The sequence below is a fragment of the Sus scrofa genome, chromosome X (assembly GCF_054392235.1).
Source record: "Sus scrofa isolate SSC_HxYL_T2T_F1_AM1 chromosome X, Sscrofa_HxYL_maternal_Yorkshire_Landrace_v2.0, whole genome shotgun sequence".
NCBI classification, from domain to species: Eukaryota; Metazoa; Chordata; class Mammalia; order Artiodactyla; family Suidae; genus Sus; species Sus scrofa.
In genome coordinates, this window is record NC_139401.1 from 22,321,321 (window position 1) to 22,347,965 (window position 26,645).

At 36.0% G+C, this 26,645-nt stretch overlaps 1 protein-coding gene across 1 annotated transcript in view; it reads right to left on the reverse strand.

Moving 5' to 3' along the window:
* Nucleotides 1-26,645, reverse strand: part of LOC110257826 (uncharacterized) — an 830,584-nt gene that overhangs the window by 58,528 nt on the left and 745,411 nt on the right. Inside the window, exon 6 of the transcript XR_014835821.1 lies at nucleotides 5,664-5,899. The gene's annotated coding sequence lies outside the window, so the exon portion shown is untranslated. The remainder of the gene's footprint in view (nucleotides 1-5,663; nucleotides 5,900-26,645) is intronic.

A 26,645-nucleotide genomic window follows, 5' to 3' on the forward strand; every position in this document is an offset into this window, starting at 1 on the left:
TAAAATCTTTAATAAAAAGACATAGGGTGGCTATATGGATTAAAAAACAAGACCCACCTTTACGCTGCCTACAAAAGACTCACTGCATATATATGATACTATGGACTGAAAGTGAAGGGATGGAAAAAGATATTCCAAACAAATGGAAACCAAAAGAAAGCTCAGGTAGCTTTACTTCTATCAGACAAAATAGACTTTAAAACAAAGACTGTAATATGAGATAAAGAGGGGCACTACATAATGATAAAGATATCTCATGCTCATGGATTGGAAGAACTAATGTTATTAAAAGGTTCATAATATTCAAAGAAATCTATAGGTGAAATGCAATTTTGATCCAAATTCCAATGGCATTTTTCACAAGAGTAGAATAAACAATCCTAAAATTTGTATGGAACTACAAAAGACACTGAATAGCCAAAGCAGTCATGAGAAAGAAGAAAATTGGAGGCATCATGCTCCCTGATTTCAAACTATATTACTAAGCTATAGTTATCAAAACAGTATGGTGCTGGAATAAAAATAGACACGTGGAACAATGGAACAGAACTGAGAGCCCAGAAATAAACACAGGCTAATAAGGTAAAGTAATACATGATAATGAGTGAAGAATACTCAATGGAAGAAATACAGTCTCTTCTATAAATGGCACTGGGAAAATTAGATATTCACATGCAAAAAAAAATAGAAATGAAACTAGGCCCATATATTACACTACTTCCAAGAGTTAACTCAAATTTATTAAAGGCTTAAATGTAAGACCCAAAACCATGAAACTCATATAAGAAAATAATGGGAAAAAACTTCTTAACATGGGTTTTAATAATGATTTTTGGCTGATACCTAAAACTCAAGTAATATGAGTTCCTGTTGTGGCTCAGAGGGTTAAGAACCTGACATAATGTCTGTGAGGATGCAGGTTTGATCCCTGATCTCACTCAGTGGGCTAAAGATCCAGCATTGCCACAAGTTGTGGTGTAGGCTGGCAGATGCAGCTCTGATTCAGCCTCTAGCTTGGGAACTTCCATATGCCACAGGTGCAGCCAAAAAAAAAAAAAAAAAAAAAAAGCAAAAAGAAAGAGGGGGAAAAAAGAAAAAAATAAATAAAGCTCAAGTACTAAAATAAAAAAACAGAGAATTGAGATGCATGAAACTAAGAAGCTTCTTACCAAAATGAAAAGATAATTTCAGGATGGGAAAAACATTTGCAAACTATCTGATAAGGGTTAAATGTTCAAAATATATAAGGAATATATATGATTCAACATCAAAGAAAAACCCCCAAATAATCCAATTAAAAATGGACAAATGACCTGAATAAACTATTTTCCAGGGAAGATATACAAACGGCCAACAGGTATATGAAAATATGTTCAACGTAACTAGTCATTAGAGAAGTGCTATTCAAAACCACAAGGAGATATCACTTCATGCCTGTTAGAATGGCTATTACCAATAAGATGCTAGATAACAAACACTGGTGAAGGTGTGGAAAAAAAGGGAAATCTTGTGCATTTTTGATAGGATTGTTAACAGGTACAGCCACTATAGAAAAGAATATGGAAGATCCCCTCAAATTAAAAATAGAACTAAATAGGACTACCATATGATTTGGCAATTCCTCTTCCGGGAATATATACAAAGGAAATGAAAACACTAACTTGAAAAAACACCTGCACTTCCATGTTCATAGCAGTATCTTTTATAACAGCCAAGATATGGAAACAACAATTGATAGATGAATGGATAAAGAAGTTGTGATATATATATATAGAATATTATTCAGCCATTTAAAAATAAGGAGATCTTGCCATTTGCAACAACATGGATGGACCTTGAGGGCATTAATCTTAGTGAAATCAATCTGATAGAGAAAGACAACTACCATATGATCTAATTTATATGTGGAATCAGAACAAAAAAACGAGCTCATAGATAAAAAGAACAGATTATTGGCTGCTGGAGGTGCAGAGTGGGTATGGGTAAAATGGGTGAAGGTATTGAAAAGATACAAACATCCTGTTATAAAATAAACAAGATGTGAGGATATAATGTACAACATGGTCACAATGGTTAATAATACTGTATATAACACATTTGAAAGTTGCAAGTCTTTATCACAAAAAAGTTTTTTCCTAACTATATATGGTAAAGGATATTAACTAGACTTACTGTGATTAACATTTCACAACATATACAAATATTAAATCACATTGTACAGCTGAAACTTAAATAATGTTTTACATCATTTATACCACAATAAAAATTTCTGAATTCTTATTTTTGAAAGCTTTCAAAAAATAAGCACATGTAAAGCTATAAATACACCTAAGAATTGTTTTATTTGCCTTTCACAACTGTTATCATGAGGAATTTTCATTGTATTTGGTTGTACATTTACAGATTTTTTTCATTCTGATTATCTCTTAATTTAGAGGACCTAAGAGTACATATTTTAATTTCCAATTATGTCAGTGTTCTTTTTTTCACTATTTTTTATTGTTAATTATGTATACATGTATGTGACTGGATCACCTTGCTGTGCAATAGAAGATTGAAAGAACACTGTAAATCAGCTATAATGGAAAAAATAAAAATCATTATAATATAAAAAAATAGTGATTTATGGTCAGGTAATTTCTTGTTGTTTTATATAATTTGGGGTGAAATTCTCAAAACTTCTTTTGGCTTCAAATGTTCAATGTGTTTTGGAAATAATTCGCTTTTTTTTTCTTCAAAAATTTCACTTGAATATATAGTTGACTTATGAAGTTGTGTTTTTATTTTTTGTTTTTATTTATTTACTTATTTTTATTGTTATTTCCCCAATACAATTTTTTTCTACTGTACAGCATAGTGACCCAGTTATACATAAATGTATACATTTTTTTATCCCATTATCATGCTCCATCATAAGTGACCAGACATAGTTCCTAGTACCAAACAGCAGGATCTCTTTGCTAATCCATTCCAAAAGCAATCGTTTGCATCTATTAACCCCAAGCTCCCAATCCATCCCATTCCCTCCCCCTAGGCAACCACAAGGCTATTCTCCAAGTCCATGATTTTCTTTTCTGTGGAAAGGTTCATTTGTGCCTTATGTTAGATTCCAGATATAAGTGGTATCATATGGTATTTGTCTCTTTCTGACTTACTTCACTCAGTATGAGAGTCTCAAGTTCCATCCATGTTGCTGCAAATGGCATTATTTTGTTCTTCTTTATGGCTGAGTAGTATTCTATTGTGCATGTATACCACATCTTCCTAATCCAATGGTCTATTGATGAACATTTGGGTTGTTTCCATGTCTTGGCTATTGTGAATAGTGCTGCAATGAACATGCGGGTGTATCTGTCTTTTTTAAGGAAAGTTTTGTCTGTATATATGCCCAAGAGTGGGATTGCTGGGTCATATGGTAGTTCTATGTATAGTTTTCTAAGGTACCTCCATAGTGTTCTCCATAGTTGTTTTATCAGCTTACATTCCCACCAAGAGTGCAGGAGGGTTCCCTTTTCTCCACACCCCCTCCACCAATTGTTATTTGTGGACTTATTAATGATGGCCATTCTGACTGGGGTGAGGTGGTATCTCGTGGTAGTTTTGATTTGCATTTCTCTTATAACCAGCGATGTTGAGCGTTTTTTCATGTGTTTGTTGGCCATCTGTATATCTTCTTTGGAGAAATGTCTATTCAGGTCTTTTGCCCATTTTTCCACTGGGTGGTTGGCTTTTTTTTGATTTGCATTTTTATTTTATTTTATTTATTTTGCATTATTATTTCTCTAATAATCAGGGATATTGAGCATTTTTTCATGTGGTTGTTGGAAATAACTTGTAATAAAATTTAAAACTTGATCAAAATACTTATCTAGAGTTCATGTAAGGTTCTCAATGTATATTTTAGATCAAGTTTTATATTTTTATTCAGATATTTTATGTTTATTTATTTTTATTATCTTCAGCTAGCAGTTTCTTATAGTTGTGCTAAATATCCTGATATGAAGATAATTTTATTTTGATTCATATTCTTAATAGAATATGTGTTCTTATGGGCAGGGCTGCATTAATGTGTGTTTTTAGTCAGGGACAGGGCTACATTAGCTCAATGCCACGATAGTGAATCTGACCTGCATCATTTATTCTTTCAGGAGTTAACAGAAATGAAAACCTCATTAATTCAACAGAAATCATGAATTCTGTTAGGTAAAAAGATAGAGCTAGTATTTTATCCTGGACTTTAACTGCTACAGTTAGAAAGGATCTTAACAGATGATTAGGTTTATCTGTTATATGTTATGTGTTAACTGCTGTGAGTTGAATTACTGCTCCGTCAACTTTCAAATATGCTATACAGTATTATAGGGGGCTGTTTTACTTTTTTTATGTGGATATTGAGACGTAGAAATATTTTCTTTTGGAACTACAAATTGATGTTTTTATTAATTTAAAAGAATCTTAAAGAAACTTTCAAAATACTTTTTAATAATCCATTAATAGAAACCAGAGGGGAAGGCAAATAAAACAAGTTTATATCAGAGATTTAGTTAAGAGAGGAGAGGGAGGGGGGAAGAAAGGAAGGGTGGGGGGAGAGAGAGAGAGAGATACACCATGCCTAATTGTCCTAGGGTCAAAGTAAAATTTCTACTCAATTAAACCCTCCTTCTATCCCTATCTCTATTCTATTAGAACATGAGAATCGATTTTCTGGATGACCCTAGTGAAAATCCTAAATGATCTATGATTCAATTATATTCCCTATACTCAACTTACTAAGGTAAGAAAATATTTCATTTTATTTCAGAAGACATTTCAAAAATAGGAATTAGAAATAAGGGGGATTATACCTAAATTTTAATTTGTAGAAAAATTAACTAAATCCTCCATTTTTGAAGTACTTTAGTTAACTGAGATTTTACAATAGTAAATAAAATTCAGACTGCATTTTTACTGAGTAGGTGATTTCTCCTACACTCTAATTCAAAGCTATGAATAAATGCTATTTAATTTCCATTTAAATTTTTTGGACATATCTAATAAATAACAGCCATGAAGACTGCCTTTCTATCAAGTGACTTGGCCCAGGAAATTCCATTTATTCAGTGGTCTGCTAGGATATAAATATACACAAATATACATATATATATAGATTTTATCACCACATATATTCAATATTCCTAAACTGTGTCCCCAAGTCAAAACCTAAAAGATGTGGTTGAAGAGCGCATATCTTTACCATTTGTATATGTCACTTAAAAAATATTTTTCAAAAAAGTTTTTTGTTTCTGAAGGGAAAAAAATCAAAGAAATAATGACAAAAGAAACACAAAATAGTTTGTAGACTGACTTTAAAAATTTAAAAATATTCTTGTTTTATCATTTACCTTCAAAAAGTGTTTTACAAGTGTTTCCTTACCAGAGCTACAGATGGTCATTTCTATTTAGCATCCTCATCTCTATTAGAAAAAGCCAATTAATATCATATCCCTATACTTCTAATCAAGGCTGCCCTATTAGTGCTCTGTTGAATGAACTGTTGCTGATTAACTGAAAATTAGTTGGTGAAGCTAATGATTTTCTCTCCAGACCCTGTGGGCCCATAAAATGTTTGTCAGAATTAAGGACAGTTAATTATGGTGTATGATTTGCCAGCAGACTGAACTTACCAAGTCAGGTGAGGAGCCCAGGTTGGGAGTGTTGATTTGATGCAGGCTGGCAGGTCTCTCTTTCAACACTTGCTATTTTCCTCTTAGCTCATGTCTCTTCCAGGCATTTCTAGGAGATGGTGTCTGGCAGCCCTTTCACTCAGTTTACAAGATAATCTCCCCAGTGCATCACTCAAGGAAGAGCGAAGTAAGTCTTTCATCACCGGTAATGTATTCTTCAGCAAGAAGCAGAATTTCTGGGGGGTGACAAAGATCACTATAATTTTAATATGCTTTTAAGTTGCTGAAGTATGCTGCAGTCAAGATGGAGGTGACGTATATAAGTATATGCCATCCAGGTTATGCTGGTTAGGCTGCATCTGTGACAGTATAATGAACAGATGTGAAGTTGCCCTTCTAAACTGTTGCTCCTTGAACTCCCAAATGAAAAAAAAAAAAGAAAAAAAGAAGGCTGGGACAAATTTTTGAGTAAGGAACAAGAAGAAGAATGCCCAGCTTAATAACTTAATAAGACAAAACAGTCAATACACAGTGAAATGTCAAAGACAGAAAACTCAAACATACTGACTATAAGATATAGGAATTCGGGTTGTCTCCTCAGATCTCAAAATACATTTTTATATATGATATTGTTCTGAAGTTATGTCATTTTACTACTTTAGTTATTAAACTCACTGAATAGCATTTAAGTTGGGTGTGCCTTTTAATATAAGAACTAAGGACTGGCTGACAAAATATTTCTATTTAGATTTATCATATTTCAAAATAAAGACTGCCTAGCAGTTTTTCTCACACAGTCTACTAATGTATATGGTTAAACCAGAGGGAAATAGTAATTCATATAAGTCTAAGTAGCCTTTTGTTAAAAGAATCTTACTAGTATTCCATTAATATTTACTGAACCTGCCTTTTCTGGAGATAGATGATCCTAGGGCCCTAGTGAAGTTTTCTATAAGACCATCTCCTTTCATTTTATGTTTAGCATCTTGTACTAAAAGAGACTGTCTACTTATAGATGTAAGGGTGTAACATCAGAATTTTGTTTTGAGCTGAGGAATTAATATTAAATGAAATTTCTCCACATGTAAAAAATATCAGTGGTAAGATAAAAAACACAACCAAAAAAAATTCATTTTTTTCTTTATATTTCTTCAAATGACGAACTTGAAGAATTAGTTGCGGGTGTGAGTGAACCAGAAATTAGGTGAATCAAAAAAATAATTTCAAGACACCCTTAAATGTGATGCTTTATGATATGCTGAGATAAATCACTGAGATAGTGTAATGAACAAGAGGCACTCAGGATTTAAAAAAAAATAAAATTTGCTGAAATATTTCCTTCAGGCTTTGCCAAGGTAAATGTTGTGAGGCATGAATGAATGGATGAATTAATCAGGATTTCAGTCAACTTAGCTCGGTTAAAGCCCTGGCTTTAACCACCAATGTTCTATGTCATGTATCTTTTTGGCTGAGTCATGTATCTTTTTGGCTGAGTCATGTATCTTTTTAGTGTTCAATGAAAGCACTGGCCAAAACCTGTAGGGCTGATGTGGCCAAATATGTTTATCAAAAAGCAGAGTGGCAAAACATTTGGGTACCACTACTGTCTAGTTTACCCTCTTCCAATTTTATACCCCATCCTTGTTTGTCAACTAATTCTAGCATAGATATTAAATGATCAGGTATCATTTGTACCACCAGATCTTCATGCAACTTTCTTTTTTGGCAACCATGATGTACCAGACATTGACCTTTCTACAGCTAAAAAAATTAATTTTGGCTAATAAGCCTTAAAATGACAATTGATAAAGACAGGGAGGATACTTTATTTCATGCTCCTTCCCCTCTCTTGATTTCCTTCATGCAGAAACAGCTGTCTAGGTAGTAGCTTTAAGGTCATTCCATTTCTTCTCATTTTGCAAGAATGACTACAAATTGACTTTGGGTAACACCTATAAAAAACTTGAAATCCTTAAAATATCCTGGTATTTTGAAAGAAAGTCTTCATTATGTTTTAGTTCTCGTCATTGTTCCTGGAAGAAGATGTGAAAAAGATGGAAAAGTTCAAGAGAGTGGCAACTGAAATGATCAAGGGGTTTTCATAGTATATTGGGGTCAAGTAAAATTCTTAAAAAATAATTATCAGATCTATAGATTCCTCCACACTTTGAATTTTTAAAGTGAGACTGTAGCTGAAAATTACCTTAAAGAAGGTTTTCACATATACAATCCTTCAACAGCATTGAGGAACATATCAGGGTAGATATTATCTGCATTATATGGATGAAAAAAATGGAGGTCTGAGAGATAATATGACTTATTCAAACTCTGATGGCCACAGGTAATTCAAAGAACACAGCTTTGGAATCTGACCTCATACTTGTTCCACTTTTCCAAATTGACTAAACTAACATATCCCTCTTTAGTCTTGACAGGAAAGAGCCAGAATTATTTTTTCCAGTCTCTACTCAGTCTCTGAACATATTTTCTCTTTTACCTTCAACTGATGGTATATACTTCAATCTTCTTATGGTCTTGTTTTTAATCATTTCAAATGCAGTAGACATATTAGTATTAATTTACTGTATTTGACTTTGAGATTGGAAGCCCTCAGAGAAAGAGGGCTATTTTTAAGTGTTGTGCTCAACAAAATTGTATTAAAACAAACCAAATATGCTTGACACTTGTTTTTATAAATAAAGTTTTACTGAAATACAGACACAATCAGTCTTTTATGAGTTGTCTATGCTTTTGTATTATGGTAGAGTTGGGTAGTTTTAACAGAGATTCTACGGCCTTCAAAGCCTAAAGTATTTACTATAAGGTCTTTTACAGAAAATATTTGCCAACTCCAGGCTTAAATAATCACATATAGTGTCATTCCCTGAAAAGTTACTAAGGAACAAACAATGAAGAATGAGTTACCCTATGTTTCTTTCTAGGAATTTGATACTTCACAAGCTATTATTATTTCAGAGTATTTTTTGGTACTTATGGTACTAGGAAGTAGAAAGAGGAAATTACAGGAGAATCTGGCAAAATTATAGAGTACTTCAGAAGGGGAATTATACTTAGCAGAGTTAATCTTCCACAGTCAGTCAAGGGAATGAGAGGGAGAAATGCATGAAGTAAAGGTATTAACTAGGGTGGAGCATTGAAAAGTGTTTATGATAAACTGGTTGGTACCCTTTATAATACATAGTAAGTTTACCAGTGCCAATCAAAATACAAACTTGTTTAAGTTTAAACATCATTTAAATTACTAGACTATTTTTCTTCACTTTTAGCAAAGAAAAAACTTAGCAGGTTTCTTTATTACATGAGTAAATCCTGAGTCTTGGGACAGAGATTCAGGTTAAGCAGATGGGACCACAAACTACTGTCTATCAGCTACTATAAAAAACAAACTTTTAATATCCCATCTTTTGAGATTTATGGAGGTGACTTTCCTTTTCTTTGGAAATGATGAATGTGTGCCGACTGGCGCCACTTTTAATTATAGATGGCTAGCTGTGAGGAACGTGAAAATGATCTCAGCCATTTAAACCTCAAGGCAATATCCTGATGTGACCTAAAAGGTGGGCATGTTATTTATGTAGCTATTTTACCTACTCACCCAGGTTTCTACTGCACTCAGAAATTCTCAAGTGAAATATCTACAATTATTCTATAAAGGGTTTGAAATAATATTCACTTCCTTCTCATTCTCATTCCCAGGAATGTTTTGTTTAAAGCTGCATTTGGGAAATAGTGCCTGGGAGGCATGGTGGTATAGGGGAGCCCAGAACAGACTTGAGACTCAGGCATACTTGGAAGGCCCTCTGAAAGGTCACCATGTATTCAGGGAACTTCAAATGGCTCACCATGCCTGGACAGCAGAGTTAATGCTGAGTGTGGACAGCATCATATCTGCAGAGGTGGTTGTGAACCAGATAATGAAGAATGTCTTATTCCGTGCTAAGGAGGAGGGACAGTTCTTAAGGTAATATGGAACCCCTGAAGGGTTTTGAGACAAAAATGTAACAATCAAATGTATAATATTGAAAAATACTCTGGCAACAGGGCAGATGATGGATCAAAATGGAGAGAGTGAGGGTACATAGAAATTTGAAGGGGTGGAGTAGGCATTGAGGTTTTCAAGGAATGATGAAGTCTAAAGTTAGGAGTGTATCTATGAGGGCAGGGGACTGAACTGTTTAGGACATACCTGTGTGGCTTAACACTGTGCGATAGAACTTAATTTTAACAGAGACAAGGGAGAAGGAAGGGTCAGTTTAGGGGCTGAGTTGATTATAATAGGAAAAATAAGGAGGAGAACAAAGATTAATGCCTATCTGACTTACCACTGTATGCCCAGAATCTAGGCCTGCCAAGCAGGATGTTCTTGTGATTTTTCAAACAGTGATTTTTTTTTTAAAGTAAAGAAAACAAAGAAAAATTGGGGTGATAATAACAGATGATGGCAAGAGAGAGAGAGCATATATCAAGATGATGCACACAGTCATAAATAAAGGTGCCAAGTGCCAGCAAGAAAAATTAGACAGCATTATCTCCAAAGGAGCTGGTCTCTCTCGAGGTAACTTTGCCTTTATGAGTTTCCTTGTATAAAAAGAGTATCTGCCTGAATTCCCATAACTAAGACCCACAGACTAAGGTTTTAGCACATATTTAGGAGGTGATTACCAGCAGGGACTAGAGAGGTGAGAAAGAAAAGTTAAAGCAGCCAGTACAGAATGTGTTCATGAGTGATTACCACTGTGGGCAACTGGGTGTCAATACTACTGAGGACATCTGGAAGGCTACAGAACATGTCTCTGCATTGCCCCATTGGAGTGGCAAAGATGGTATTTATCTACCAATTCTAGGGTTTAATCAATGATAACTTCCTGGCCCTTCCAACCAGCCCTGTGCTTCAGCTAAGCATACTACCATGGGCAGAGAAATTTCTGAAACAAAGAGTTCTAGTTGTAGGGACTGTGAATGCAATGTCATATGAGCACGGTTCTGATAGGACCTACTGTGTGTACACACACCCCAACATGGGCAGTAGACCCACTATCCTTGTGCTTTGAGTTTGAAAGGGTAGAATCTTAAAACTAGACAAGTCACTTATTTCAATGAAGGAGTTTCTACCTCTTTTGGAATTTATCTCAGTATATAAATATATTGGGATTTAGAATATTCAAACTTCAAGACTGTCTCCAATGTATATTGATGATTTAAATCATTAGTAAATGGAGAGTTCCCAATGTGAATCAGCAGGTTAAGAACCCGATGTAGGCTCTGTGAGGATGCAGGTTAGATCCATGACCTTGCCCAGTGGGTTAAGGATCCAGCTTTACCACAAGCCACAGTGCAGGCTGCAGATGCTTTGGATCTGGCATTGCTATGGCTGTGGTGTAGGCTTGGGCTGCAGCTCTGGTTCTACTCCTAGCCTGGGAACTTCTATATGCTGCAGGTGTGGCCATAAAAAGTAAATAAATAAATAAATAAATAAATAAATAAATAAATAAATAAAACATTAGTAAATGGTGACCCATGATGATGTAATCTTTGGCATAAATGCTGAAACTGTTGAGATAGGTATGAAAACACAAATGTAACCATAAAAATTGATTCAGATATATCTGGAGAAAGAACACATCTTAGGCTCCAAAATGTTACCATTTCCTAAAATGAAACTACCAATACATATTTTTTTTGTATAATATAAACATTTAATAACTGATTTTGGAAAAAATGAAATAGGCTAATGTGCAAAATATCTAAAACACAGTAAAGCAGCAGCTCCAACTCTGTTATTCTGGAATTTGATATAAGAAATTCAACAAAAATATGAGTTGAAAGAGAACAAAGTTATGAAGTCATATATAAAATAGAACAATTGGATTAATTGCTGAATAATCTAGAAATGAGAAAGAAAACACTGATGTCAATTTCTGATAATGAATGGATCAATATTTCCAGTTTTAATGTTTTCCTTTCTTTACATCTCCTGGTTCCCTCTTTAAATGCAAAGATGCTGGAAACCAGTTAGTAAAGAGGTCATTCATGTTGGAGTTTGATTTCTTGAAGATCTGACTCTGCCTCTCACTGGCTGTGTAACTTTGGACAAGTTACTTAACCTCTTTGTATCTCACTTTCCTCACCTAAAAAAATTGATAATTATAATAGTAACTATCCCAAGAATTGCAAATCAAAACTACAGTAATGTACTGCCTCATACCAGTCAGAATTAAAAAGTCTACAAATAACAAATGCTAGCGAGGGTGTGGAGAAAATAGAACCCTCTTACACAGCTGGTGGCAGTGTAAATTGGTGTAGCCGCTATGGAAAACAGTATGGAGGTTTCTCAAAAAAACTAAAATATGCCATATGATCCAACAATCCCATTCCTGGGCATATACCCAGACAAAACTATAATTTGAAAAGATAAGGCACCCCTATGTTCAGAGCAGCACTATTTACAATAGTCAAGACATGGAAACAACCTAATGTCCATTAACAGACAAAAGGATAGAGAAGATGTGGTATACACACACAGTGGAGTATTACTCAGCCATCAGAAGAATGAAATAATGCCATTTGCAGCAATATGGATAGATCTTGAGGTTATCATACTAAGGAAATTAATTTAGAAAGAGAAAGACAAATATCACTTACATGTGTAATCTAAAATACAGCATAAATCAACAAATCTGTGAAACAGAAACAGATTCATAGATATGGAAAATAGACTTATGGTTGCCAAGTGGTGGTGGGGTAGCAGAGGGAAGGATTGGGAGTTTGGGATTAGCAGTTGCAAACTAGTATATACAGGATGGATTAACAACAAGGTCTTACTGCATAGCAGAGGGAACTATATTCAATATTCTGTAATACACCACAATGGAAAAGAATATGGAAAAGAATATACATGTAAAACTGAGTCACTTTGCTGTATACCAGAAGAAATTAACACAATGTTGAAAATCATCTATATATATCAATAAAAATTTTTAAAAATAGTACCTACCTCATAGGGAGGTTGTGAGGATTAATAAATTAGTATATGTAAGTTAGAGTACCTGACATAATAAGAAATATGTATGTGTTTGTTAGTGTTAATATTAAGCATATATACTTCTCTTCTGGGTAAAGAGCCAATCGTCATAGCTTATGGAATTTGAGTATCGTAAATCTCTCAAGAAGTGTACTAGAGTGTTCTTTTTAATGACTTTTAACCTTCAAAAGAATTGGCTTATAAAAAGGATTCTTTTGCATTCTAGAGGCAAAACTAAAACCAATGGCAAAAGTTTCAGTTCTGACACAAGGAGGAAGTTTTAGTCATTGAGAGTGTCAAACAATGAAGGCCTTGAAATCATGCATTTGCTGACATGGGAGGTATAACAGACAGGATGATTGCTTATTAGTGCTGCTGGAGAGGGAGTTTGTGCAGCAGAGAAAAGGTATAAATAAATGAACTTTCAGATTTTTCTAATTTTGAAAGTCGGTGATTTCAGTTTGCCTCTAAACTCTCCTACCAATCTTCCACTTTCCTATTTCTTCATGCAAATCCTCTGCCCTAGACACACAAGCACACTCACACAGTCAACAAGTTTTATGCTTTTTCACCATTTGTATTTTTGGTCATTCTCTCTACAATGAGTGCCATCTTCTTAACGGAAGAGGGCAAGCATTTTAAAAGCATAAATCTTATTAAAAGTTATAGAGCTTATGGTGTCTTAAAGCTTAATTTCTATGTATGATATAACTAGGACATCCTTTTTGTAATAGCCATGTTACTCTTGGTTCGGAAATATTTAAATGAGTGTATATGGAGGCAGAAGAGACAAATCATCTCCCCAACCCATACATGCTCGTCATTGAAAAAGGAGTAAATAAGCCTTTGTGAGCTAATTTATATCTGAAGTAATAAAAATATCTCTAGTCTTTTAGATTTTAAATTTATTTTGGGGGGATTTTTATAATTATTTTATTTTTTTCCACTATAATTGGTTTACAGTGTTCTGTCAATTTCTACTGTATGGCAAAGTGACTCAGTCACACACATATATATATACATTCTTTTCTTCACATTATCCTCCACCATGTTCCATTACAAATGACTAGATAAAATTACCTGTGCTATACAGCAGGATCTCATTGCTTATCCACTCAAAATCCAATAGTTTACATATATTAACCCCAAGCTCCCAGTCTATCCTACTCCCTCCCCCTCGCCCTTGGCAACCACAAATCTGTTCTCCAAGTCCATGGGTTTATTTTTGGTGGAAAGGTACATTTGTGCCACATATTATATTCCAGATACAAGTGATATCACATGGTATTTGTCTTTTTCTGATTTACTTCACTGAGCATGAGAGTCTCTAGTTCTATTCATGTTGCTGCAAATGGCATTATTTTGTTCTTTCTTGTGGCTGAATAGTTTTCCATTGTGTATATATATATATATATCACATCTTCTTAATCCATTCATCTGTCAGTGGACATTTAGGTTGTTTCCATGTCTTGGCTATTGTGAATAGTGCTGCAATGAACATAGGGGTGCATGTATCTTTTTCAAGGAAAGTTTTGTCTGGATATATGCCCAAGAGTGGGATTGCTAGGTCATATGGTAGTTTTATATTTAGTTTTCTGAGGTACCTCCATACTGTTTTCCATAGTGGTTGTACCAATTTCCATTCCCACCACGCCCTCTCCAGCACTTGTTATTTGTGGACTTGCTAATGATGGCCAGATTTTAAATTTATATTGCAATTTACCTCTGAAAATATTTATACTTCAACACTGAAATTAAATAAAGGTAAGTGAAAGAGTACCTTTATACATTGTTTCATCAAAATTTATTTGTTAGCACTTCCAAGGAAAGATTCTGGGGGAAAGAAAGCAAGAGAATGAGCTGCTAGCCATTAACCAGTCCAACACTCTTACAGAGTGTTGGTTAGAATGCTTTATTTAAACCAAAGTTTACTAGGAAGGATAGTGGGGAAATTTCAAGCTGGTTTAATTGAGGAAGTGGTGGGTAGGAAACTGCTTGGAAGACCAAAAGGGTAATGCGAGTGCTCTTTGATATTGTGCCAATGAAGGGGACAATTCTTCTTGCCCTGAGAATCAGCACCATTTTCCTGGCCCCAAGGTAGCATCAGCTTGCTCTTATAGATATATTCAGAAGGGCACATGTGAAATTTTGTGTGTTTATATGAGCTAAAAAAGCATTTGAAACAGGCTCGGTGGATTAATAATATCATTTCCTGACATGACTTGAGACTCTACATTGGCTTCTCCATGTGGGTTTTAAAACCCCCAAATTATGTCCTGCCATCTTGATTGCCAAGGCAATTATATAAAATTGTTTACTTTTTCCAATTTTTTATTACACAGAACTTTAGGTCTTCCTGGGAAAAGTATTAATGCTACAATATGTGCTTTCCTATTAGAAGTAATAAAATAAACCACAGATATTTCCCTATTTTCCATAAAATTCCAAGAGGAAAAACATTTAGAAAATATAGACTGTAACTGAAGGATTAGACTGAGCATACATGATTAAAACAATCAAAAAATATTTGGGCAGGAATATGTTGTTTAGAGATCACTGTTGGGTTACAATTTTTCTCTGGATTTAAGAGTGAAAAAGATGAGTTGTTATGCTTTCTTTCTCTGCTGAAACTGAGTTTCATTTGGCCACATTAATATTTGTACAGTTATTTTTCCATTACTCATGAAATACCATACTCAGCAATAATCACACCTGCTTTTTTATGAGCATACATTTCCCCTGACAAGTTTTATGAATTCACATATGTTCTCAGAAACTTTTTATGATGCATTAATAATATGTTTGACAAAGCACATGCTTTCAAGTATAATTATTTACCGAAATGATCCTTTTCTACAGCCCCCTCTCAAACTGCCTACCTAAATGATTCATTAAAAACAATTTAGATAAAATTGAAGTGAGAGGCAGAGCAAGATGGTGGAGGAGTAAGAGGTAATGCCCACCTTCTCCCACAAACACATCAAAAAACATATCAACTGAATGCTGGCAGAAGAACTTAAACCTCTAAAAAGGGCAAGAAACTCTTGACATAACTGGGTAGAACATAAGAAAAAAAGAGAGAGAAAAGGAATCAGGATGGGGCTAGCATTCCCAAGAGGGAGCCGTGAAGGAAAAAAGGAACCCACCTCCTGGTAAGCCACCTAACTGGCGAAAGATTGCCTGAGTCCACAGGACCTCAAAGTCACCAAGAAAAACGCAGCAGCTGGACTGAGAACAGCAAAGCAGAGTGAGAGCTGTGCAGACCATCTGAACCACCACCTGGACACCACAACCTGAGATGCTTGGGAGGGGGCTGGCCTCAGAGGTCAGTCCTGGGGAGAGAACTGGGGATGGCATGAGGGGCTAAGGAGCAGTGGACCATGGGCTAAAGAGGGGAACGCCACAGCAGAGGGAACCTGGGAGAAGATCGGGACCTGTAGGAGAGGCATGGCATCATTTTTGGGGAGGGGAGAGGAAGAGGGGCAGGCCGCCATAGGAAACTCCCTGTTCTGGAGCATATGCATGCCCGTGGGCTTAGAGGGCAGGGCAGCTCTGCAGAGACTACGGACAGCCAAGAAGCCTCTTGCTCCTTTAGGGGAGATTAGGCACTTCTTGTGCAGGCTACTGGTGGCCAAGTACCTATTATGTGGCATAAGGGCATAAGGGGGCTAAGTGTGATGTGGTGCCTCTTGTACAATCCACACGTGGCAGGGACAGACTGCGGCAGTCTGTCATAGAGGCCAGAGGGAGGCGTGGCTTGCCACCACTGGGGGCCTGTGAGTGGGCTCCATCAGCGACCCCAGTCACCTCAGGGGTTGGCAGAAAAGAAAAAAAGAGGGCATTGCAACCAAGCACCATATGCTGTTGCTCTCACTCCCCTGGGAACATACCCACCCTGCAGATGCCACTGCCAAATGATCTAGGTGATGCCTAGACACTTGGTTACTGTCCCTTCCCAAGACCCTACAACTAGGAGCAACTGATGTAGCACCTCCTGTGTGGGCTAAGTGGGACAGGGTGCTTCTTGCAGGGTCTGCAGGCAGCAGGGGCAAATTGCCACAGTTATCCCTGATTCGAGAAGTGGGGGTGGCCCACTGCCATTGGAGATACCTGAACAAAATCACTTGCAGCCCCATTCACCTAAAGGGCACCACAAAGAAGGGCATTGTGACTGAACACCACCTCTTGGTACTCTTGCACCCCTGGGAACACACTCGCCCTGCTGCTGCCACTGCCAAACATTCCAGGCAGTACCTACACGCCTGATCTCTGCCACTTCCCAGGATCCTGCAACTAGGAGCACCCTGTACAGCACCTCATATGTGGGCTAAGTGAGACGGGTTGCTTCATGCATGGTCTACAGGTGGCAGGGGCAAACCACTGCAGTTATCACTGACTCTAGAGATGATCATGGCCCACTCCCACTAGGGGTCCCTGAACAGGAACTACCTGTGGTTCCAATCATCTCAGATGAGGGCACTGCAATCCAACACAAGCTGTTGTTGCTCTCACTTCCCTGGGAACTCATGTACCCTGCTGTTGCTACTGCCAAATGCTCTGTTCACCTTGTAGATCTGCCTAGTGCTCATTACCACTTCTCAGCCTCCTCCAACTAGGAGTAGCCTGTGCCACTTTACTGCAGGTCATTGCTGCTATTGAGAGCCCAACAACCAGACACTGACTTCCGGCCCTACCCAATGCCTCTGTCTCCCTGAAAACACACTGAGAACCCTGGGAACAACAGCCTGCTCACACTGAAGAAAGAGACAGCAAAGATTCAAACTCCCACCAAAAATAAATAGTAACCCCCCAAAAAATTACAAAGGGCTATTCTTGCATAGAAATAGACTTACAAGATTATAGTTTGGCTTCCCCAAACTCACAGAAAAAGAAAAACATAAGCAAGATGAAGAAGCACAGAAACCATTCCCCATTAAAGGAACAGAAGAATTCACCTAAAGCAGTCAACAATGAAACAGACCTCTGCAGTCTGACAGACATTGAGTTCAAAAGGGAGGTATTGAAAATACTGAAGGAATTAAGAGAGGATATGAACAGTAATGCAGATTCCTTTAGAAAGGAACTAGAAAATATAAGGAGGAGCCAAGAAGAACTAGAAAATTCATTTGCAGAGATACAAACTGAGCTAAAGGCACTAAAGAGCATAATGAATAATACAGAGGAATGAATTAGTGATGTGGAAGATAAAATAATGGCAATCACCCAATCCAGACAGCAGACAGAAAAACCAAATGAAAAAAAACATGAAAGCAATATAAGAGACCTATGGGAAAATACAAAGCAGGCCAATCTATGCATAATAGGAATTCCAGAAGGAGAAGAAAAAGAAAAGGGGATTGAAAATATATTTGAAGAAATTATGGATGAAAACTTTCCAAATCTAAAGGATACTGATATCAAGATACAGGAAGCACAGAGGGCCCCAAACAAGCTGAACCCAAACAGGCCCACACTAAGATATATTAATAATAAAAATGGCAAATGGCAAAAGTAAAGATAAAGAGAGGATTCTAAAGGCAGCAAGGGAAAAGCAATGCATTAATTATAAGGGAACCCCCATAAGGCTATCAGCTGATTTCTCTACAGAAACACTGCAGGCCAGAAGGGAGTGGTAAGATATATTTAAAGTTCTGAAAGGAAAAAATTTGCAACCTAGAATACTCTATCCAGCAAGAATATCATTTAAAATAGAAGGGGAAATAAAGAATTTCTCCAACAAACAAAAGCTAAAAGAGTACAACAACACTAAACCCATTCCAAAAGAAATACTGAAAGGGCTTCTCTACATTAAAAAAAAAGAGAGAAAAAGAAGAATTAGGATGGAGGAAACCACAATTGGAAAGCAGTCATTTAAATAAGCCAGCATACAGATCTAAACATGAAGATATTTAAAAAAAGACATAAAAATCATAAAATGTGGGGAAGGAAAGTAAGAAAATATTGATTCTTTTTTTTATTTTAATAATGTGTCTGACCCTATATGACTATTAGGCAAAAGCAAGCAGATGTAGGAAGCACTTAACGTGCTTAAAAAACAGGTAAACCACAAATCAAAACCAAAAATTACATTCATAAAACTGAAAAGAAAAGGACTCAAGAATAAAGTAAATGGAAACCATCCAACCAAAAACAGAAAACAAAGAAAAGAGAAACATAGAATTAAATGGAAAACAAGGTTTAAAATGGCAATAAATACATCTTTATCAAGAATCACCTTAAATATTAATGGACTGAATGCTCCAATCAAAAGACACAGAGTGGTAGATTGGATAAAAAAGCAAAAACCTTCAATCTGCTGTCTACAAGAAATGTACCTTGGAGCAAAGGACACATATAGATTGAAAGCAAGGGGATGGGAAAAGGTATTTCATGCCAGGAGACGAGACTGGAAAGCAGGAGTTGCAATACTCATATCAGACAAAATAGACTTTAAAATGATGGCCATAAAAAAACACAAAGAAGGACGCTATTTAATGGTTAAAGGATCCATTCAAGAAGAGGATATTACAATCGTCAATATATATATGCCCCTAATATAGGAGCACCGAGATACTTCCAACAAATACTAACAGACATAAAAGGAGAAATCGATGGGAACACAATAATAGTCAGAGACTTTAACACCCCACTCACATCAATGGACAGATCCTCTAGAAAGAAAATCAATAAGGCAACAGAGATCCTAAAGGACACAATAGAAAAGTTAGACTTGACTGACATTTTCATCCAAAAAAAAAAAAGAAAAGTTAGACTTAACTGACATCACATCCAAAAAAAAAAAAAAAATCAGAATATACATTCTCAAGTGCACATGGAATATTCTCAAGAATTGATCACATAATGGGGCACAAAGCTAACCTTAACAAATTTAAGAGTATAGAAATTATTTCAAGTATCTTCTCTAACCACAGTGGCATGAAATTAGAAATCAACCACAGGAAAAGAAATAAGAAAAAACTTACAACATGAAGACTAAACAACATGCTACTAAAAAACCAATAGGTCAATGAAGAAATCAAGAAGGAAATTAAAATATACCTTGAGACAAATGATAATGAAGATACATCCACTCAAAATCTGGGGTGCCACAAAAGCAGTGCTCAGAGGGACATTCATGGCAATACAGGCCTTCTTCATAAAAGAAGAAAAATCTCAAATCAACAACCCAACACCTAAATGAATTAGAAAAACAAGAACAAACAAAACATAAAGTCAGCAGAAGGAGGGAAATCATAAAGATCAAAGAGGAAATCAATAAAATATAGATTCGAAAAACAACAGAAAAAAACAATAAAACCAAGAGCTGGTTCTTTGAAAAGGTAAACAAAATTGACAAACCTCTGGCTAGACTAAGAAGAGGAGAGAAAAAACCCAAATAAACAAAATTAGAAATGAAAAAGAGAAGTCACAATGGATATTACAGAAATACAAAAAAAAAAAAAAAATGAGAGAATACTATGAACAATTGTATGCCAACAATTTTGACAACCTAGAAGAAATGGACAACTTTCTAGAGACTTACAGCCTGCCAAAACTGAATCAAGAAGAAAGAGATCAACTGAACAGACCAATCACTAGAAATGAAATTGAAGATGTCCTAAAAACACTCCCTACAAATAAAAGTCCAGGGCCAGATGGCTTCACAGGCAAATTCTACCAAACATACATAGAGGAACTGGTGCCCATTCTCCTTAAACTTTTTGCAAAAGGGTGAAGAGGAAGGAACACTCCCAAAGATATTCTATGATGCCACCATCACCCTAATTCCAAAACCAGACAAAGATACCACCAAAAAAGAAAACTATAGGCCAATATCTTTGATGAATATTGACACAAAAATTCTCAACAAAATTTTAGCTAACCGAATCCAACAACATATCAAAAAGATAGTACACCATGACCAGATGGGATTCATCCCAGGTTCACGAGGATGGTTCAACATATGCAAATCAATGAACGTCATACACCACATTAAAAAAACGAAAGTCAAAAACCATATCATCATCTCAATAGATGCAGAGAAAGCATTTGAAAAAGTCCAACATCCATTCATGATCAAAACTCTCACCAAAGTGGGTACAGAGGGAACATTCCTGAACATAATCAAAGCCGTTTATGACAAACCCACAGCAAATAGAATACTCAATGGAGAGAAGCTGAAAGCCTTCCCACTAAAATCTGGAACAAGACAAGGATGTCCACTCTCACCACTGTTATTCAACATAGTACTGGAAGTCCCAGCCACAGCAATCAGACAAACAAAAGAAATAAAAGGGATCCAAATAGGAAGAGAGGAGGTAAAATTGTCACTGTATGCAGATGACATGATACTATACATAGTAAACCCTAGTAAACCCTAGGAACTCAACCAAAAAACTACTTGAACTGATCAATAAATTCAGCAAAGTAGCAGGTTATAAGATTAACATTCAGAAATCAGTTGTATTTCTGTATATTAACAATGAAATGTAAGAAAAGGAATACAAAAATACAATACCTTTTAAAATTGCACCTCAGAAAATCAAATACCTGGGAATACACCTGACCAAGAAGGTAAAGGACTTATATGCTGAGAACTATAAAACATTCATCAAGGAAATTAAAGAAGATGTAAAGAAACAGAAAGATATTCCATGCTCCTGGGTTGGAAAAATTAATATTGTAAAAATGGCCATACTACCCAAAGCAATCTACAGATTCAATGCAATCCCTATCAAATTACCCATGACATTTTTCACAGAACTTGAACAAACAATCCAGAAATTTATATGAAACCATAAAAGACCCAGAATTGCCTAAGCAATTCTGAGGAAGAAAAACCAAGCAGGAGGTATAACTCTCCCAGACTTCAGGCAATATTACAAAGCCACAGTCATCAAGACAGTGTGGTACTGGTACCAAAACAGACATATAGACCAATGGTACAGAATAGAGAATCCAGAAATAAACACTGACAGCTATGGTCAATTAATTTTTGACAAAGGAGGCAAGAACATAAAATGGGAAAAAGACAGTCTTTTCAGCAAGCATTGCTGGGAATCCTGGACAGCTGCATGCAAATCAATGAAACTAGAACACACCTGCATGCCATGCACAAAAATAAGCTCAAAATGGCCCAAAGACTTGAATATAAGACAAGACACCATCAAACTCCTGGAAGAGAACATAGGCAAACATTCTCTGACATCAACCCTATGAATATTTTCTCAGATCAGTCTCCCAAAGCAACAGAAATAAGAGCAAAAATAAACCACTGGGACCTAATCAAACTGACAAGCTTTTGCACAGCAAAGGAAACCAAAAAGAAACCAAAAAGACAACTTACAGAATGGGAGGAAATAGTTTCAAATGATGCACCTGACAAGAACTTAATTTCTAGAATATACAAGTAACTTATACAATGCAACATCGAAAAAGCCAACCACCCAATGGAAAAATGGGCCAAAGACCTGAATAGACATTTCTCCAAGGAAGATATACAGATGGCCAATAAGCACATGAAAAAAATGCTCAACATCACTGATTATTAGAGAAATGCAAATCAAAAGTACCATGAGATACCACCTCACCCAGTCAGAATAGCCATCATTAATAAGTCCACAAATAACAAATGCTGGAGGGGGTGTGGAGAAAAGGGAGCCCTCCTGCACTCTTGGTGGGAATGTAAGCTGGTACAACCACTATTTGGAGGTACCTTAGAAATCTATACACAGAACTACCATATGACCCAGGAATCCCACTCTTGGGCATATATCAGGACAAAACTTTCCTTGAAAAATATACATGCATCCGCATATTCATTGCAGCACTATTCACAATATCCAAGACATAGAAACAGCCCAAATGTCCACTGATAGATGATTGGATTAGGAAGATGTGGTAATATATACACAATAGAATACTACTCAGCCATAAAAAAGAACAAAATAATGCCATTTGCAGCAACATGGATGGAACTAGAGACTCTCATCCTTAGTGAAATAGGTCAGAAAGAGAAAGACAAATACCACATGATACCACTTATATCTGGAATCTAACATAAGGCACAAATGAACCTTTCCACAGAAAAGAAAATCATGGACTTGTAGATTAGATTTGAATTTGCCAAGTGGTGGGGGAGGGAGTATGGTGGTTTGGGAGCTTGGAGTTAGTAGATGCAAACTATTGCCTTTGTTATGGATTATCAATGAGATCCTGCTGTTTAGCATTGGGAACTATGTCTAGTCACTTAAGATGGAGCATGATATCTGTGAAAATAGAATGTGGTACATGTATGTGTAACTGGGTCACCATGCTGTACAATAGGAAAAAAATTGTAGGGGGATATAACTATTTATTTATTTATTTATGTTTATTTATTTATTTTTTGTCTTTTTGCCTTTTCTATGGTCACTTCCCACGGCATATGGAGGTTCCCAGGCTAGGGGTCTAATCAGAGCGGTAGCCACCGGCCTACACAATAGCCACAGCAATGCAGGATCCAAGCCACGTCTGCAACCTACACCACAGCTCACAGCAATGCTGGATCCTTAACCCACTGCGCAAGGCCAAGGATCTAACCCGCAACCTCATGGTTCCTAGTTGGATTCGTTAACCACTGTGCCACGACGGGAACTCTGGGGATATAACAACTAAAAAAAATTAAATTAAAAAAAGATTTAGATATGTAGATGACTATGCATGCATGCGAACTCACAGGAGGCAAGATCCTTCCTTACTCAACCTACCAATGATATATTTAGCCTGGGAACCTACATAACAGAATTCAACAGGAAAAATAATGTTTGGTTCCATATTAGAGAACAAACAAAAACCCCTACTGTTTTATCTAAATAATTAAGAAATTCAGTCCTTTTTTAAAAATTTTGGGAGTTCCCGTCGTGGCGCAGTGGTTAACGAATCCGACTAGGAACCATGAGGTTGCGGGTTCGGTCCCTGCCCTTGCTCAGTGGGTTAACGATCCGGCGTTGCCGTGAGCTGTGGTGTAGGTTGCAGACGCGGCTCGGATCCCGCGTTGCTGTGGCTCTGGTGTAGGCCGGTGGCTACAGCTCCGATTCAACCCCTAGCCTGGGAACCTCCATATGCCGCGGGAGCAGCCCAAGAAATAGCAACAACAACAACAACAACAAAAAAGACAAAAGACAAAAAAAAAAAAATTTGTTATATTTATACAGTAGTCATTTCCTGTCTGAATTAAGAACAAAACTGTTGATTCATTACATGAATTTATATGAATAAGCAAATAAATTACTACCAATACCCAAATTCATTTTAATTCCTGTAGAATATTAACAGAGTTGTAGAGGATGGGAATCAGAATGAAAAAATGTTTTACTCTGTTCTTTTTCCCTCCTCACAACACAATCTGTTTTAATGATGTTACTGAAGAAATAAGATATGCCGAATTTTTTGAGTATCAACTGATGTTTTAAAATACATAAAATATATATGGTAAATAATGCTTATTTTTAATGGATGAGTTTTAAAACACAGTTTAAAAGTATATTTTAAATTTTGCAATATATCCTCAAGTAAAATAATGCATATTGCAAAAATTTTGTCAAAACTCTAAACAATCAGTAATTATATTTTAATGTAACTCATAAATCTTGAGATTTAGATTTCATGATCAACTTAGAAAGAAAGACATTCAAAATAGAAAAGAACATCTACTCAATGCCTATATCTATTCAATATAACTGTGAATTTAAAAAAGGCTAGAAGGGAAACTGGTTCTTAGTCATTATCTCTAGTATGACAAGTTGGGATATTCAGATAATTTTAACAGGGCTCTTCCTTTGGAAACCAGACATTCACACTGTCCCAATGGCTCATAATGGGGTGTACAGTTGAGAAAATATACAAAAAAGTATTATTGTAAAGAATACAGTTCATCAATTCATAATCATACCCTAACCTACATAATCTAGCGCTATAGCCATGACCTCCCTCAGCTTTATCTTTGTCACTGCTGCCCTTAGTACTAATTTGAACAGATTTTATCTCTTTGGGATAGAGTGGTGAGCAGGGAGCACACTGAATCACTGTGATATGTTATATGTTTTCTAAGGAAGGGCCCCAAGGGTCTCCCATGTGAGTGTAACAAATCCTATATGAATGTATCTCACTTTGCATGTTTATGTGCATTGCACACACATGCACACAGCAACAATTTAGCATGAAGCAAATTTTTCAACCTGATATAAACTCCCTTGGTTATTTAGGCTGCCTCTACTGCATGACAAAGATTTTGAAAAGGTTTGAAGACTTTATGCAAAATATTATCTACTTATAAATGTCTTACATTTTAGTCTATATGAAAGGGAAGCAAGAGCAGTTTGTAAAACTCTCTGAATATAGGTTTTAACAATAAATATAAATAAATAGCTTCATTTGGGTAAGAGATACGTTCAAGACATGACCAACTGTGGTATTCTACAAAGTACATCACTGAGTAGTCAGATCAAAATTTACAGCAGGAGAAATCCTAGAATATTTGTGCCACTAGGTTTGCATTGACCTACAAATATAAAACCATGGTGTAGACTTCCACCTTTTTATAGCCCGGTAACTTTGGCTTTTGTCTCCACTGGATGAGAACCAGTACACTGGTAGAGCTCCATAAAGCCTACTACTGGAAATAATTTAAAATGTCTAAGTCAATGTGACTTTATTTCACTTGCCTAATGACTTCCTCTCGTCATACAACCCAAACAGGTATGTATTCACATTACTGAGAGGAAGAAACTATTTATTTACACAAAGGAGTAATTTTTGCCCTTCTAATTAATCAGCATGAGCCAAATGTTTAAAAGGTTTCTTTTGAAACCGTGCTTTTAATTAACATTCACATTTTCTAAATTAATCATTGCTGACCTTTACATTCAGGATGTCTTAAAGACATGTTTCAAATAGAAAAAAAGAATTATCCCATTCAGAAAAATCTATTATCTATGTTTCTTAAGTCTTTGATCACTGCTTTTCTCCTATCAATGCATAAAATGTCCTAGAATTTTGAGCACCAGATAAAAGTCCCTGAACATTATCCTCATATCTCTATAATATCAAAATTAATAGTGACTTACTAATATCATACAGTTTGCAAAATATGTGCCATTCCACATATCATATAACCTGGATTTTCCTTCAGGAAAACAGTAGCATACTCAATTTCAGAATATACTCATGACTTTCTTTTAAAAGATGGAAGCATTATAACTGTTAGGGGAATCTGAATGTGGGTGGTTTACATTGAAAATCAAAGCAGAAATTGGCAGAACATTGTAAATCAACTATAATAAAAAATTAAAAAAAAGAAAATCAAAGTAAGGAGTTACCAATGGGAAATACTTTGCAGTGTACTTCAAGGATTCCATGGAACTAATGTCATCTTTCTTTAAGAAATCATAACTCTGGGGAGACTCAAAGATAGAATATTGCCCAATTTTACAATGAGAAAGAAAAGCTTTTCTAACAGATAAAAAAGAACACTGTCTATGATATGTACAGACAGGGACTTAGAGCATCATTGATGAACTACCAATTTGTGAGGCACATAACTTTTATCATCTTACAAAGCTCTGTTATTCAACATCTTTTTGCCTGCGGTACTGAAGGTAAATGCTCTTCTAGGAGTAAGCCAGTGCTCCAGAATCAGACCAGTGATGTCCAGGCAGGCTGCCAGGGTGGGCCAAGTGTCTCATCTTGAAACTTTGGCCCTGTATGTCTGACTCTGCTTCTTGAACTCCCTTATTCTGAGACTTATACTTCTGTTCTCAATGGTAGAAGCCTAATTATGTTCCTTTTTTTCCTCCCTATGTCAACTTGGATCCTATGCTCCCTATATTTATCTTGCTCTTGATATGTATTTTATCTTAACCTGATCATAGAATTTAAAACATGTTACTGCTTCAGCTTGA